The sequence below is a fragment of the Diorhabda sublineata genome, chromosome 8 (assembly GCF_026230105.1).
Source record: "Diorhabda sublineata isolate icDioSubl1.1 chromosome 8, icDioSubl1.1, whole genome shotgun sequence".
In the NCBI taxonomy this organism is placed as follows: domain Eukaryota; kingdom Metazoa; phylum Arthropoda; class Insecta; order Coleoptera; family Chrysomelidae; genus Diorhabda; species Diorhabda sublineata.
The window spans coordinates 13,630,862-13,647,021 of record NC_079481.1 but is presented as its reverse complement, the minus strand read 5'-3'; the positions used below and the strand labels follow the sequence as shown (position 1 = coordinate 13,647,021).

Here is a 16,160-nt window from a genome sequence, read left to right as displayed (position 1 = left end):
TAAGAATTATTTATTTGAAATACAAATTCTAAATTAGATGTTGATTAACGATTTTTATAATACCACGCCTTGTACGTTTTTTATAAAATATTTTCCTTATTTCGTGGATTTATCATTATGACTAAATACTCCTTTTTAATTAGCAGATTCAAATTGTTGAAGACATTTATTCGTTGTCAAATCCATTCCAAAACTTCAATAAAATTTCAATGTCGATTCCTCTATCTAAAACGCTTACTGAAGAAAAAACTTCAATTAAATTTTGGTAAATTTGTGGGGACATTCGCTGGTGAGTTTTTCCAATATATTTTATTTATAGTACTACATATTTTTCACATTAAAACAAAAAGAATTCGCATCATGCTGAGTTTGAGGAATACCACCAATTTAGCCGTAGCTTGGGTGAGTATTTCTTCATTGCATCGATATAATTCAGCCTTGTGATCATTTTGTCTTTCCTCAAGTAGCTGACACATTTTAAATCCCAGAAAACGATAGACATCGCCATCATATAGTCGATGGGATAGTCTTCGCTTCCTTTGGAGCATGATCGTTGGGTAAAATACTCTATATAAATTATTCCTTGGTTTTTGATGTATCCCAGTAGATCAATATTTCTTCGACTAACATAGAACGAGGCATAAACTCATATAGATTGATGAAAACACTTTTCTGTAGTGTTCTCATGATTTCTCGAGTGAGCAAACGCGCTGACAGCTTTCTCATGCTCATAATTTCATCCAGATACAACATACGCGATATTTTGAAATGTCTACTGTCTCAGGTATCTTGAACACCTTTAATTGGTGATGAGCCAATACAATACTGTGAAAACGACGTGCGACCACGTCAAGAAACGTTGAACACTCGCCATAGATGAAGAAGTGTCGTTGTATGTAACCTTAAAACGCACTTACAGACAGATGTTTTTTTTATTTCATTTTTATAGAATCCACTGATACTTTCATCTCCATCCACGGTCGAAATAAAAGTATGACGATTGCTGCAAAAATTTCCGACTTGACAAAAATATTTTTCATCACTTCCAAATAATTAGAAACCTCTCTGTCCTCAAAATAAGTACTAACGTTTTCAATAAGGTATGATGAAAGTAAAACTACAAATATCATAATTATCATTAATAACGTTAATAACTGTTTGTCATATTTTTGAAAAATGTTTATATAATTAGAATACTAATTTGAAGTAGAATTTTCCCACAATCAATGAGTGAACCTTTTTGATTGTCAGAAATAAATTCTGTTTGTTTTTTTTTATTGAACAATAAATTTAAAAAAACGTTTGTTATTCTTTATGTTAAGCAGTATAATGTAAAATTGTTATTACATATTTGAATGCGGATTGGTGAAAGTTGCATCCTAGTTTAACTCGAATTCATTATTATTCATTTGGTATAGTTCTTCGGAAGAGAAATTTCTTATTTGTTGTGTGGGTTTTGATGTATTTTGAAACGCATTTGACATTGGCTGAACTAAATTATCACAAATCCCTCCGTTTTTTAAAAACATTTTAAATTAATCAAAAAAGTGTCTGCTTAGAAAATGATTAATTTTTTCTCAATACTTAGGGGATGTTATCGGACTTTAGACATGTTTAAAAACTGGGTATAAAGAAGAAAATATGTTTATCTACTAATTAATAAGTTGATAAAATTTAGCAAGCACCGTCTTTTTTGACTATTATTACAAGTTCTGGCTATTAAATAACGAAGTTACGAAAAAGGGTTTTATGATAAAAATTATTCTACATTCGCATGCTCCTCTTCAATAAACTCCCCTTCCCTTACAACACACCTTTCCAAACGTCTGGTCCATTGATTACAACTCCTTTTTCATTGAGGAAATGCTATTTTTGGGTGTACTTTGCAATTCGTAAAAAAAATAACAAAATAGTATGTGTTCACAATTTTCTATGTAGTACAAACTAGCTGATGACGACCCTGTTTAAATTAATATTATTGGTGATTATTACACCTTGTATAATGTGAAAGGAATAAATAATTAACTTGTATTAGTTCCGTTCCATTCACAGTTATTTTCATTGCATTCTGAATACCGAGACCTTTCGACGTTCACTTCATCAATCAAAGTTATCCTTCAAGCCCTCTGAAACACAACAAACTGTGTTTGTAACATTTATAAATTGTTGTTTGTTTACGTTCAATTGCTGATGGATTCGTTTGTCAATTAGAATTGTCCATACATTTTATCGTCGCCATTTTCTTTAATCATTATTGAAAGTTAAATGGAAACATCTCTAGTCGAAATTTGTAGCAGAAATTTCGGAAGAATTTAAAATTTTAAAAGTTATCCTTCAAGCCCTCTGAAACACAACAAACTGTGTTTGTAACATTTATAAATTGTTGTTTGTTCACGTTCAATTGCTGATGGATTCGTTTGTCAATTAGAATTGTCCATACATATTTTATCGTCGCCATTTTCTTTACTCATTATTGAAAGTTAAATGAAAACATCTCTTGTCGAAATTTGTAGATTTTCTCTTCAGCTTCTTATTTACGAAAAATATTTAGAAATTCCTAAGAATTTGAAATGGACATTAAAAAATTTTTTATCGGTCCATTTATTTTTTATACTGTAGGAATGTTTCATCGTCTAAGTTAGCTTCAAAATATACCTAACTGAAAAATAGCTTCTTCTGGTGTTGAAATCCGTTAGGTACGAAGTTTATTTTACACGCCAAATTATCTTTTAATGGTCTTTAGACTCAATGTTTTGGCAGGTGAAATATTCAAAAGTTTCAGAGCTTGCTTTCTGAAAACTTTTTCAACGTTTTGCACTTTATCGGGAATCATCCAGAGCCAATTGTGCAACATATAGTGAATTTCATACTTTTTCACTATCAATATTTTGTCATTAATTCGTCTGTATTACTATCAGAGAATTCTTTTTCTTTTCATTCCAGTCATTTTATTATTTTTGAAGCTATGCCAAATCTCATTTCTCTTCTCTCTTCTACTCCTATTTTGTATACTTCTTCTTCTACTTCTTTTCTGTTTATTCTGTGTTGATCTTCTTTTCTATTAACTCTTTCTTCTTATGTTTCGCCTTGTTATTGATATCCATATTTTTCACTGTTTCAATTTGGTTCATTCTCAATGTTTTCCGTCAAATATTTATCAAATTTTTCTTTCATCTTTCGTCTTATGTTATTTCCTGTGTTTTTATAATCATCTTTTTTATTTTGTTATGTTTTCATTTATATAATATTTTTCTAAGTTTCTTCTTTTTTCTCTATACCATCGTTATTATCTTTTATTTCGTTATTTTCAGTTCTTGTTTGCTCAGAGAAGCGACTGTTAATAAACTAGTTTCAAATGTAGTTTATCTTTATTTTAACTCCTATTACACTCTTTCATTGTCTAATTTTTGTAATTTCTCATTAATGTATCATCATTATCATCCTCATCATCATTAGCGAGTATTATTTGGTCATCACTGAAGAATAAAAAATAAAGAAAATGATCTTCTAGAAATTTATGGTTATTTAGCTTAAAACTGTACAGAATATTGACAGCACAACTGGAAACAAATATAAAATGTGCTAAAAATTAAATACATTGTGTTACTTCAATTAATTGAATGACATAACTCGACATTATGAGAGAAGAATTGAAAGTGTTGATCATCATTAACAATGAATTATTATATAACTAAATAGTTAGTAGTTTCGAAGCAATTGTTTTTTGTTTTCATAATAATTTATCTTCAATATTACTTTTTTTACTAATTCAACTTTGAAAATATACCAAAGATTAAGAGACGAGATGTTTAGAACCTCCTATTAACTCGGATTAAATAAAATAAAAGCTTCTTAGAAAGCTACAATATTAACTACTGTACAAAAAGATACGATAAAATGCGAGAAGTCTTCCAACCGTTTAGCTGTCTAATTTCTGGTAGAAAAAAAATGCTCAAATTCATTGTCTGAGCTGAAGTTTCTGGAAGCATTCGAGATAATCATACTGAACACACGGTATACACGACCACTACACCTACACTCACATTTTAAACAATCTGAGGCGCGTTTTGGTTACCAAGTTATCGTCTTCAGAGATTGAAGGTAAAAGTAGAAAGTGAAAAGTTTACGTTCAGTCCCCGAAGACAATTTGAATGCTGGTGTAGTGGTAATGTATACAGTGTGTTCAGAATAAAATTTGAAAATAAACTAGCAACTTTTGATGTCAACGAGAACAAAATTAAATTAAATTAGTTATTGAAGAAGGCAAATATATTAACTTTTCGACGGACTTCGGCTTTTATCAAAATATTGAAAGCCTCATTGTCGATCATCATTTCTTCAACTTTTTCGATGTTATCGTTATTAATAGAAGTGAATGAAGCATGAAGCAGGTTCTCGACAATTTCATATCGTTCACTGAATTCGTTTTCGAGGATTTCGTAACCGTATTTCCATTTCAAACATAAAATTTTTATATTTAGACAAAACTATCGCATCGTAAACAAACGATTAACAAAGAGACACTAATTGAAATATGACGTTCCAATTTTCACATAATCATCCAAAAAGGTTGTACCAAGTAAGAAAAAAAAAATGTTACTGACTCGAATTAGGCGTATCAATCCAGGTGATTCACCAAACTGTGACGACCACGCCCTTGCATTTAAAAATTCTCTTTTCCCCGAACAATTTCCTTGTTTTATAATCTCCTTATTGTCCTATGCAAATAACTTGATCCTCTCTGATAGACCACCACACGTTTTGGGAAAAACCATTATACTTACAAGAGCAAAGGCGGGAAGTTTTGAATTATTCTCTCTCGGGACAGCGAAGCGCTGCTCATAGACTTAGTTTAGTTTTACGTTTTGTGTATATTTTTGTTTTGTTGATTATGATTTAATCCTCAGCAAACTTCATGTATGCGCTAAAGTGATAAACAACGTACTATTCAAACCAAAATCTGATATCAATTCCAGCTGTACCTTTTAAGTATTTCTCACGTTTCATTAATATTAATTATGGCAATGTTATTAGCGAAGTTTATGATTATGCAGTAGGAATCTAGATTATGTAAACTACTAATGTACACTAGATATATAACTGGTTCAAGTACAAAGCCTCGAGGCTCACCTATTCTTGTATTAAGTTCCACATATTATAATGTCTAGTTTGAATAACAGTTATTGATAATAATACAATAAAATAATAACGTTTACTCAGCTAATTTTCGTGATCTACCGATACAAAAGAGAAATTAATAACATAATAACGGAAGTTCTCGTCTCAATCATTTAGTTTGTAGAATGAAATTCAATGATAACTTCGCAGTAATGAATAAAAATACACAGAGTAGAATAGTAAAAGCAGAGATAAAACAACTGAAGATGAAGTAGTTATAGAAAAACTCAAACAGAAACGAACAGGGAGCGAAAGAGTTTGAACTTGTACGTACATGTACAGAAAAGAACACCTTGATAAGTCGTGTGACTGATACACAGATAGCGCTGCCATTGTCAAACTATATGACGTTTATGAAGTGCCAACTTTTAAAAGACTCAATCGAGAAGAACCGTTTGTTTGTGTGTAGTCGTAAAGACACCGATGATGGTGAACGTTCTGGTCGTCCAATTGGGATGGTTACTCCAGAAAACATAAAAAAAATCTACAAATTTGACCAATAGAAAACTTTTTTCAAAGTAGATGACGCGTTTACTCACAGTAGATCAAAAACAACAACGAGTTGATGATTCAGAGCAGTTTGGAGATGTTTACACGCAATAAATCAGATTTTTTACATTTATATATAATAATGGATAAAACATGGATCCATTACTTCACTCCAGAATCAAAACGATCATCATCTGAGTGGACTGCAGCTAGTGAACTGCGTCCGAAGCTTCTAAAGGCACAACAGTCATTTAGGCTTAAGTATTTTGGAATGCGCTTGGAATATTGTTCATCGACTATCTCCAAAATGGAAAGACAACCAATAGCGAATACAATTGAATGCTAAAATTAAGAAAAACGGCCTTATATGTAGAAGAAAGAAACATTGTTTCGTCAAGATAATGTACCGAATCACAATTCGAATTGCTTCCTCGTCCCCCAGTGGCTCCTGGCTATTCGCTGATCTCAGAAAAATGCTAGCCGATAAGAAATGCCGTTCAATTGAAGAAGCAATTGCTGAAGCTGGACACAAGGGAAAAAGAGACGAAGAAGACTACGAAAAGCTGGAAAGAGGAAATTGATAAGAGAGAACCAACAAAAAGCCTATAGTAGAATATAGATAGATGGCGGCTATGAATCGGAAGACGTATATTCCCGGATAAGACCCGACAAAGAGCAAAATATGACTATTCACAGCATTTACCTCTATAACAAGCTACATCCCGTAAGTTATATGGGTTAACAAAGTCATTTTTGATCATGTTTCTCCAATTTAAAGACATAATAAGTGTCTCAGCACTCTCAAACATATTCTTAGTAACTAGAATGAGGTTTATCGGTTTTTCGTTTCATATTTAACTGCTTTAGAGTGTACTGCTATTATATAATATTCCCAAAACAGTTCAATATCACAATGAGACCCACTCAAGATATTACTAATATGACGATTAGAAGCGATTTACTTATATACCAAGCTGCAACTTTGAAAAGATAAGGGGCCTCAAAGTAGGGCCCAAAATTTTTTTTGTAACAATTCAACCTTGCCTTCCATTTTTTGAAAAAATTGTAACTTCTTCGGAGATTTAGAGTCGACTTTTTAGGGGTGTCCTGCTCATCTATGGTATACCCAAAATCACAATAAGACTCATTCAAGCAAATACTTACATGACGTTGGGGTAATTTACCTATTTACCCAGCTGCCTCTTCAAAGAGATATGGGGCCTCAAAGCAGGACCCAAAATTTAATAAAAATAAGTTTTTGCCATTATTCAGCCTCGCTTTTCATTTTTTGAAAAAATTGCAGCTTCTTCAGAGATTTAAAGTCGACTATTTCACAGTAAGACTCACTCAAATGAATATTATTTATTAATTAATTAGCTTTTTATTTGAAGAAAGAATTGCAAGAGCTTTAGATACTTAGAGACGACGAATTTCAAATTTCAATATCATAGTAAGACTCACTCAAATAAATACTTCTATATTAGGTAATTGGTAGAAAAAATAGCAAGGAGAGTTTAGAAACAACTTTCGGGTGTCCTGCTCATCTGTAGTTTCAAGTGCTTCAGAGATTTAAAGGCAAATATTTGGTTTCATTAATTAAAAAACCAAATTAACATGTCAATAAGATTGAAATAATACTTGAAAGTGTTTGAATGTGCTCAGTATCAAATTAAATTAATTGGTGCATTAACATAATAAATATCAAGCTTTTTCGTCAATTTATTCCATGATAATGTAAAGAGCAACGTACTTTTGAAATCCGATCTTTTCTTGTAACACAACACAATAAAAGTAACAAATACTTCACTTACAACTAGAAATGACGAAAATCTCACATACTACCGAAACACTACGTTGCTTCGACATACACTGGTTTCGAATGGTACTGAATGAATAGTACTACTACTATGGTACCACTTAGTAGCGAGTATAACACATACTAACCACCACTATCAACGGTAATCAGTAACCATCGCACGTTAGAATGGTACATTTGATATTAACGTGTTTTACTAGAGAAGCAGACAGAACCGGATGAAAATGAAAAGAGTGGTTGACCTACTTTAAGAGACATCGAAAAAAAGGTGATGGATATACATACTGCAGTACTAAATGAAATAAATAACGTTTGGGTTGTAGACAAATCGGTATTGGCCTATTTTGTATAATTTCTTTATGCAGTCGATTAATTAGATTTGTTGATTTTGGATAGTACCAGTGGCGCCTCGTGATAATAAATTTGTTTTCATAAAAAAAGTTACCTCATTACGACTCTGTTTAATTTCCTTTGTTATAAGAATTACCAAGCATGTATTTGCGCCTTTACCGATGGTTTCACTACTTGTCTCTAAATAAAATTTGTATTGTTTCAATTTTAAACAATGTACTGAAAAATTCGAAGAGATATGACATCTTCTCATGGTAGTTTTTCAGCGTAGTGTGCTAGAAAACTATAGCAACTTCTCATTGTACAAAGGACGTTGTGGGATCTTGTCTATTCCATTTATTGAGAAGCCTAGAAATGTTCATAATGTGCCTCAGCTGATGCCAATTGAAAATTTTTGGCGGAAACTTCGGTAAAGGCCAGTTTCAGCATTTCATGATTTAAAAGTAAGTGTAGTAACCATTGTTTCATAGAATAATGTGCAAATTATTGAATTAAATGAAAAAATTTGTACGGATTCTTTGTCCTCACGCCTTTGTGATTACTTATCTTTACAGTTCTTTGAGAATGTTGCTCATGAACTCTTTTTTTGAAATCAATGTGTATCTTCTTTAACACATTGAGCCCTAACCAAAACTGATGAATTTTCCCCAGAGCCAATTTTTTTTTTGTTTTTACATATAGGGAATGAAAAATAATAAAAATATTTATTCCGAATAAAATGTGCAAGAAATGATGTTTTTTTTGTGTGTATGATATAAGTTTTGAATTAGCAGGGAAGTTGCGAAGAAACTAATCCCATTTATTGGGGACATTATGAAAAAACAGCACTACCCAAAGACATTGCAAAAAAGAAGCTGAAGAAATGAAATTATTAGAAAAGAAAACGATAAAAGAATCTTCTATAGATCTGTCTGATCGATCTGGCAAATTACAACAGTTGTTTGAGAAGGACGTTGATGGGGCATAGAAAAATTGCTATTGTGCTGTTATTTGATACAGAACTGATAAACGCCTAAATTCGTTATAAAAAAAATATAGCGATTACTGATTCTCAAATCAGTGTAGCGTAGCAAAGAAGTTACTGACGAAAGAAACTATGGCTGTTGCTGATTAATAAACGCCAAAACCAAAAAACCCATTGTCTAGTGAAGAAAGAAGGTCCCAGTCACAAGGTAAGAAAAGATAGTCTAGGGTACAGTAAAAAAATCGTCATAAAAAAAACAAAAGGACCAAGTGTAAATTAATATTTCAAGGACGGTTTAACCAAACTGTAAAACACATTTGAGTATAGTCCCTTGTACCGCGGAGAAGTTTCGAAATAAAATACGTCGTTCGGTCCATAGAAAATGGAGAAAGTGCAGTTGCGGTACTATGGACCGCACCAGATCTCAACGTGTTTAATTTTGGAACTAACATTAGTATTAAATTTACGTATGCAATCTCATAGTTTGTTCGAGTTCTAAGGAAAAATGAAAATACTTTAACCATTGTTGTAACATTAAAAGAGCTGGTTGGTTGCAGGTAACATTTTCTTCATATGTGGTAAATCTACACTTTTTGTTTGTTCATTCGTAATTTTTTCTAAAAGAAGTAAAAAGCTTGTTTGCTTATTACAACTCTATTTACATCTCTTACCAAAAGTAGCAAGCTTCTGTTGAGATATCTATAGGTAGGGATCAAAATAAAATATTATATAGAATCTAATGAAGGTTAAAAGTTTACTAGAAAGTATGCCAGTGTTGAATTTGTATCGACAGATAAAAGATAGTGCTGGAGATCACGAGAAGAATTGGAAATCCAAATGATCGTATTGCTTCATCAACATCAGAGCTCAAAACAAACAAAACAAATAATAATGAGGAATAGGAAGCAAACGAAAAGAAAATAAGTCATAACAAAACGTGATAGGTAATTAACTTTTTACTATTTTACATAGTTACACGTCAATTGTATGAAGTAAATTCGAAGATCGTCCCAGAAGTAACTGGCACAATAGAAAAAATTATGGATCCAGTAGTACGCTGCATAAATTACATATGTGCAAAAAGTCTTAACAGACGTCAATTCGGGCTATTATTTGAAGAAGAAATCAGAGAATATGGAGAGGTACAACTGTATTGTGCTGTGCAATGGCTTTTAGGCTTTCTTTTTGACATTACGAATTACCTCAATATTTTGAATCTCGAATTACAGGGAAGGAGTGTTCACTTTCGACTATGTTTAATTTGATGAACGGATTGAAAGCAAAATCTCTTTTCAATTAGCTCTCTTCCCCACACTAAAACATTAGAAAGAGGAGCTCAATATTGTTTCTGTTAATTACTCTAAATACTAATCTAAAATTAAATGCTTATCATATTCATTTGAGAGGAGATTTCAAGATTTCGAAAGTAAAAAACAAAATGTACAAATTTTTATAAATCCTTTCGTAATGAGTTTGGCTGCCTTGTTGCTAACAAATTTTCTTCGAAAGCATAAAATTGTTCAGAAGATTTTGAAGATTTCTGGAAATTGGTACCAAAAGGAGAATTTCCGGCAATAACTGACCTGGCGTTACAGTTTTTAAGTAGTTTTAGATCAACATATATATGCAATAAGGTTTTTTCAAATCTTAATTATGTAAAAAATAAATACCGCACATCCTTAACTGAGCAACATATTTGATCTTGCCTCCAGATGGAACGGTCTTTGCCTTCTTTGGAGCCGGTTCTCTCTTTTCAGTCCATTGTTTTGATTGTTCTTGCGTTTCATTCATGATTATGAATCGGTGCAAAAATACGGCTCCATATTTTGTAGCACCCATCTTGCGCACAGCTTTCTCATGTCCAAATTTCCACTTTTTGGAATGCCTTTGGAATATAAATATATAAAATAGTGAATAACTCCACCAAATCCATTAATTAAATCAATTTAAAAAGGAACCTAAGAAATAATTTCCAATAATTCTTTCTAAGCACTAAATTATTCAGTATACGTGTCCCTGCATTTATCCCATCACGCCCTTATTTATTATTTTTTAAGGAATTTATTGCATTTGTCTGCTCCACACCGAATACACTGTATGTTTCTGAGGAAACCGGCCATAAGATTTCCCATGTTACCATTTAAATTCTATGTTAAGTTCCGGTCGCTTCCCGGTCAGACCCTTCTCAGTCCGGGGTCGACCACCAACTTTTCAGAATAAGTCTTTCTAGCTGAATTTTATTTTTGATACATTAAATAACATTTTTTTTGTTTATAATTTTTGAATGAAAAAAATCGACTATAGCAAATGACAGATCTGATTAATAGCTTGAAACTGTTTGAGGCTACTTGACTGAATTTTCATTTTGTTAATTTTTTATGTTCTTTTGCTTTATCTAGTTGGAACTTTCTTATTTTATAACAACAATTTATTTTAATTCGATCAGAAAGATAAGTGCTTTTTTTTATTTTAATGGATTGTAAATGAATAAATTTGCTAATAATGTTATAACAAAATTTTTATTAAACACTGAATAAAGAACATTTAGTATTTAACAAAAAGTACTTCTCAAATCAATTTTTAAACTACAAAAAAGAAAACAGTTTCAAGCTATTAATCAGACTTGTCATTTGTTCGATTTTTTTTTTCATTCAAAAACTAAAATAATGCAGGGAATTTATCCACTCAAATCACGCATTTGCTTTAAACCGCCAGTACTTTAGCTTGAGTCATAATACGTTATATAAAGCGCGTAGAACACACTAGAGCAGCGGTTCTCAAACTTTTTTAGTGACGGAACCCTTTTGGAAAGCGAAATACTTGACGGAACCCTACAATAAAACAATAGTCTCTAAAAGTATATTCTTTATTAATAAGCATAATAAACGTAGAATGTAACATATACTTATTACTTACTTACATAACAAGTATAACAATAGAAATAGAAGATATTAAAAAAGAAAAAAATAACTAATGGGAGGTATGAAACTGTTTTTTATTTTTCATTAATTGGTTGATATCAGGTTTGATAGAAGACAGTTAAAGTCTTATATCAGGTTCGGCGTCCAGTCTATTCCGGTATTTTGTTTTCGTGGCTGCATAATCGCATAAATATGTTGTTGGAAATGGAAGAAGAATATTCAGAACCATTTTGGCAAGCATTGGGTATTCATCACGGATTCTGCACCAATAATCGTTGAGAGATGTCGTTTTGAACAATGACTCCATACTTGTGTCTGATGACATTTCTAAAAGAGATTCATATATCTCATTTGACATACTTTCGGGCTTTTGCAAGGTGGGTAAAAAAGGATTATGAATCCATGAATTCAGTTTCAATTTTGTATTCTGTTCTTCGGGAAAATACTTCTCAAAAGATGCGCACATCGAAGTGAGATATTAGACCAATTCTTCAAATACATCATCTTGAAACATTTCGTTATCGCTAACAAACTCACTGAGTAACGTAAAGCTTTCTATTTCTCTCTAACTAACGCAAATAATCCAAAAATCTAATTTTCTTTTAAAGGCAGCTATTTTGTTACAGGCCTGGGACACTGTTGTCTATTTACCTTGCAATGATAAATTTAATTCGTTCAGTTTTTGAAAGATATCCGCCATGAAAGACAGTCGGAACAACCAAGTTTTATCATACAAACGGTCTTTCAAATTAAAAGAAGTATCTGAAAGAAACATTTGTAACTCGGCTTTAAGTTCAAATAGCCTTGTTAAAGTTTTACCCCGAGACAGCCATCGCACTTCTGTATGGAGCAGCAGTGTTTTATGTTTGCTACCATAATCTTCACACAATAATGAGAACAATCGGGATTGTAGTGGTCGTGATTTGATAATATTAATAATTTTTACCGCTTCATCCATTACTAATTTTAGGTTTGACGGCATTTGCTTCATTGCTAGTGTTTGTCTATGCAGGAGACAATGACTGGAACCACAATTAGGTGTTTTTTTTGTATTCGTGACACGACTCCTGCTGTTTTACCCGTCATCGCCTTGGCCCCATTTGTACAAATGTCAATGCAATCGTTCCAACTGAGATTATTTTCTTCAAAAAATATATTTATTTTAGTAAAAATTTCTTCTCCGGTAGTGTTTGTGGGCAACGGTGAACACATAAGCATGTCTTCTTCAAAAGAACACGTTTAACGCCTTTAAGCCAACGTTCCATTCTTCTTTATTAATAATTACTTTTCAGGGTGGTGGGGTCAAATTAACGCACGATCGTTACTGAGTAGAAGAGTTTAATCCAAAGAAGATATGTACAAAACTGATACAATCAGAATACAGCAGTAGAACAAAAAAACTTCGTTTCTAGCAAATAGGCACTTATCGCTCCGAACGCTAATCGTCGACTCGAGTGTCGAAATGCGATCGTCGCTTTTATAGTCCTAGCCTCGATCTCGAGCATTCTTAAAAATACTCGAGTCGGCGCCTTTGATAAATAAAAAGCCGAAATAAAAATAGAAATACAAAAAATGCGGTGTAAACAATCTCGACTTGTTTTGAAGTTATATAGCCGAAAGTCGCATGTTTACAACTATAGCGTCTAATCTCAGCGGCGGCTTTTATCAAAGTGACTGCGCGCTCACAAGTAGATATAGGCGGTTGGTTTTCATCAAGACAAAGGCTAAAGCGGCTTGCGCATCTCATCGGTGAGACATAAAGCATAAATAAATCACCTTAAACTTAAGTATTAAGTCTATTCTTTTTATCTAGGCGCGTGCCGTCCTGAATAAATATTTGGGCTACTGTAGAGATATATTTTTTTAATCTTCTGACTCTCGTATTTTGTACAGGGATCGTTGTAAGTAAAGAACTTGCAATAGGTTTGCCATAAAGTTTTATTGAAGAGCGGCGTGATGTTAAACTCTCCTCGTAAAATGCACTGTTTCAAGTTAGAATGAAATTATTTTACTGTGCTGGGTGGCAACTGAGTTCTAAATTCTTGCGGAACACACTTTGAGTATGGCGGCACTAGAGTATCACAAATGAATAATAACATTCCAACAGGGTCATTCAGAAAGTTAGTAAATGTTTCAACTGGTCAAGTTTTTTAATAAAGTATTAAAGACTATGGCGATGTATTGAAATTTTGGTTGTATTAGTTTAGATGATTATTATTTAAATTTTGTAATAATCTTTTTTGGGCTCTTCATTTTTCTAATAGTTTTGCATCACTGCAGCGTTTATGCACTAGCTCCACCCCAAAATTAAATTCAATTCGTGAAAAATGTTAGTCGAATTTTCCGGTGTCTTTAATGTTAACGCTAATACAATAATTTCAAGTTTAGGAAAGTCACTAGAAATAATTTTCTTTCTATTTGTAAAACGATTAAATAAAATATGTAATTTATGATATTAGTACTGACAATTATACATCGATGACTATCACACTTAATTAAGTAGAAAGCTGAGTACATTTATATGAACAAGTTGAATTAATAAATGAAGAAAAGCGAACATACACAACGATGTGTATAATATACTTCGTAGTATTAGCCAGCAAAGTAGTTGTTTTCTCCTTTGAGGAACGGTAAACCAACATTTCGAATCACGAAATTCGAAATAATAGGTGGAAATAGATATATGTTTTTCAATTACTGAACATGCCTCATATATCATCTAATAATTTAATTCACATATCGCCGTCTACGGCAGAGATCTACTTGACTAATGGTTCACAGTTGGAAGTGAAGATTTCGCCAGAAGACGTCTACAGAGGAATATTTAACTACATGAATCAAATAGCAGCACCGGCTAGCCGTGCATTAAGTTCGGATTAGAGACTCCGAACGAGAGGTCGATACGCCATTCTGAAGAGACTCAACAACGTCGAAACTAGTCAATGGTTACGACCGTCTCCTTGTAATTGCGAGTCATTATGAATGACAATTTCGGCGAATTGTCGATGATATCACGTTCTTTGAAGGATATGTAATTCGATATACTTTGAAGTATTAGCCAGGAAAGTATTTGTTTTCTCCTTTGAGGATCGACAAACCAACATTTCAAATCATGAAATTCGAAATAATAGGTGGGAATGTGGGAAATAATTTGTTAACATAATTTTTTCTATCAAGCGTCAATTTGAATATTGATTTTTCAAATTAATGAATTTAGTATTTTTATAATAAAATAACAAAATTTAAAACCATTGGATATTACTCTATTATTTCCCAAACGATAAATAAATAAGTATTCAAAAGCTCGGAATATATTAAAGTTAGTACAGTTTGGTGTTTAATTTTGCAACGTTTCCAATACGAAAAAGTTCGAGGTCTAATCCCCTCCCTACACCCCAGACGTAAACTAGAAACTAGACTAGAAACTAAACTAGAAACAAGTCTAATGCCTTTTAGACACAGAGCTACTCATTTGAAACTAATGACTGACGCGAATCACTAAGTAGTCCTTATTTACTGCTAATTTTATGTAAAGGTAAAGCTAATGGAGCGTATATACATTTCAGTATCAAAATGGACCTTGTCGAGCAGCACGCGCTGGTTGAATATTTGCTTTAAAAGAGTTGAACATAACGGAAATTCAACAAGTTTTTATTGTATACATTAAGTTGAAGATCTTAGTTTTAAATTAGTTTTAAACAGCAGATAAAAATTGATGTATCCACCTATTTTAGTCTTTATCAAAATACGACTAAACATTGACAACTTATATAATTTTATTATATATATATATATATATATATATATATATATATATATATATATATATATATATATATATATTAATCAATAGATTACTTTCAGCATGATTATCGTACGAGACTCTACATCTCATTGTTCTGCTTCCAAAATGTGTAGACTCCTCCCAAGAGAGGCCCAGAGAGATACTAGTACCACCATTTTGGTGATATGGGCACGAAATTCGCAGAGTACATGCTCTGCACAAGAGATAACAAACCATACGGAAAAAACACTTCGGATACCAAAACGATAGCGAGGCAGATGGCAATCTACATCACCAAGAATGTCATAGATTTGTACCAACCAGAAGAAATAAACATTATTTTGAATTGGAGGACACTTTGTATGATTAAATCTTTGTTTTGTAAAAATAGGTTCTGTTTTCTCACTTATTCATCATTTTCTTTGTTAATAAAGTAGATTTAATTATTTTAATAATAGTATTTCAAAACCGTTATTATTTATTACTGACCAATTATTACAATTCTACCTACTTGCATCATTGACACAAATTAATACTGAGTAAAAAGTTTATTAACTCCTAATTGATGAGTGATAAGCAATATTCAAACCAATTGTTTATTGAATTATCTACAGTGTTGAAATATGTCGTCACACCAATCAAATAGAATAATTGACA

The 16,160-nt window shown here is 32.1% G+C and overlaps 1 protein-coding gene across 2 annotated transcripts in view; it reads right to left on the bottom strand.

The window, feature by feature from the left end:
- Nucleotides 1-7,554, bottom strand: part of LOC130447341 (uncharacterized) — a 57,048-nt gene extending 49,494 nt beyond the window's left edge. For both annotated transcript variants that reach the window (XM_056784109.1, XM_056784110.1), the window contains exon 1: nt 7,418-7,554. The gene's annotated coding sequence lies outside the window, so the exon portion shown is untranslated. The remainder of the gene's footprint in view (nt 1-7,417) is intronic.
- Between the last annotated feature and the right edge of the window lie 8,606 nt (nt 7,555-16,160).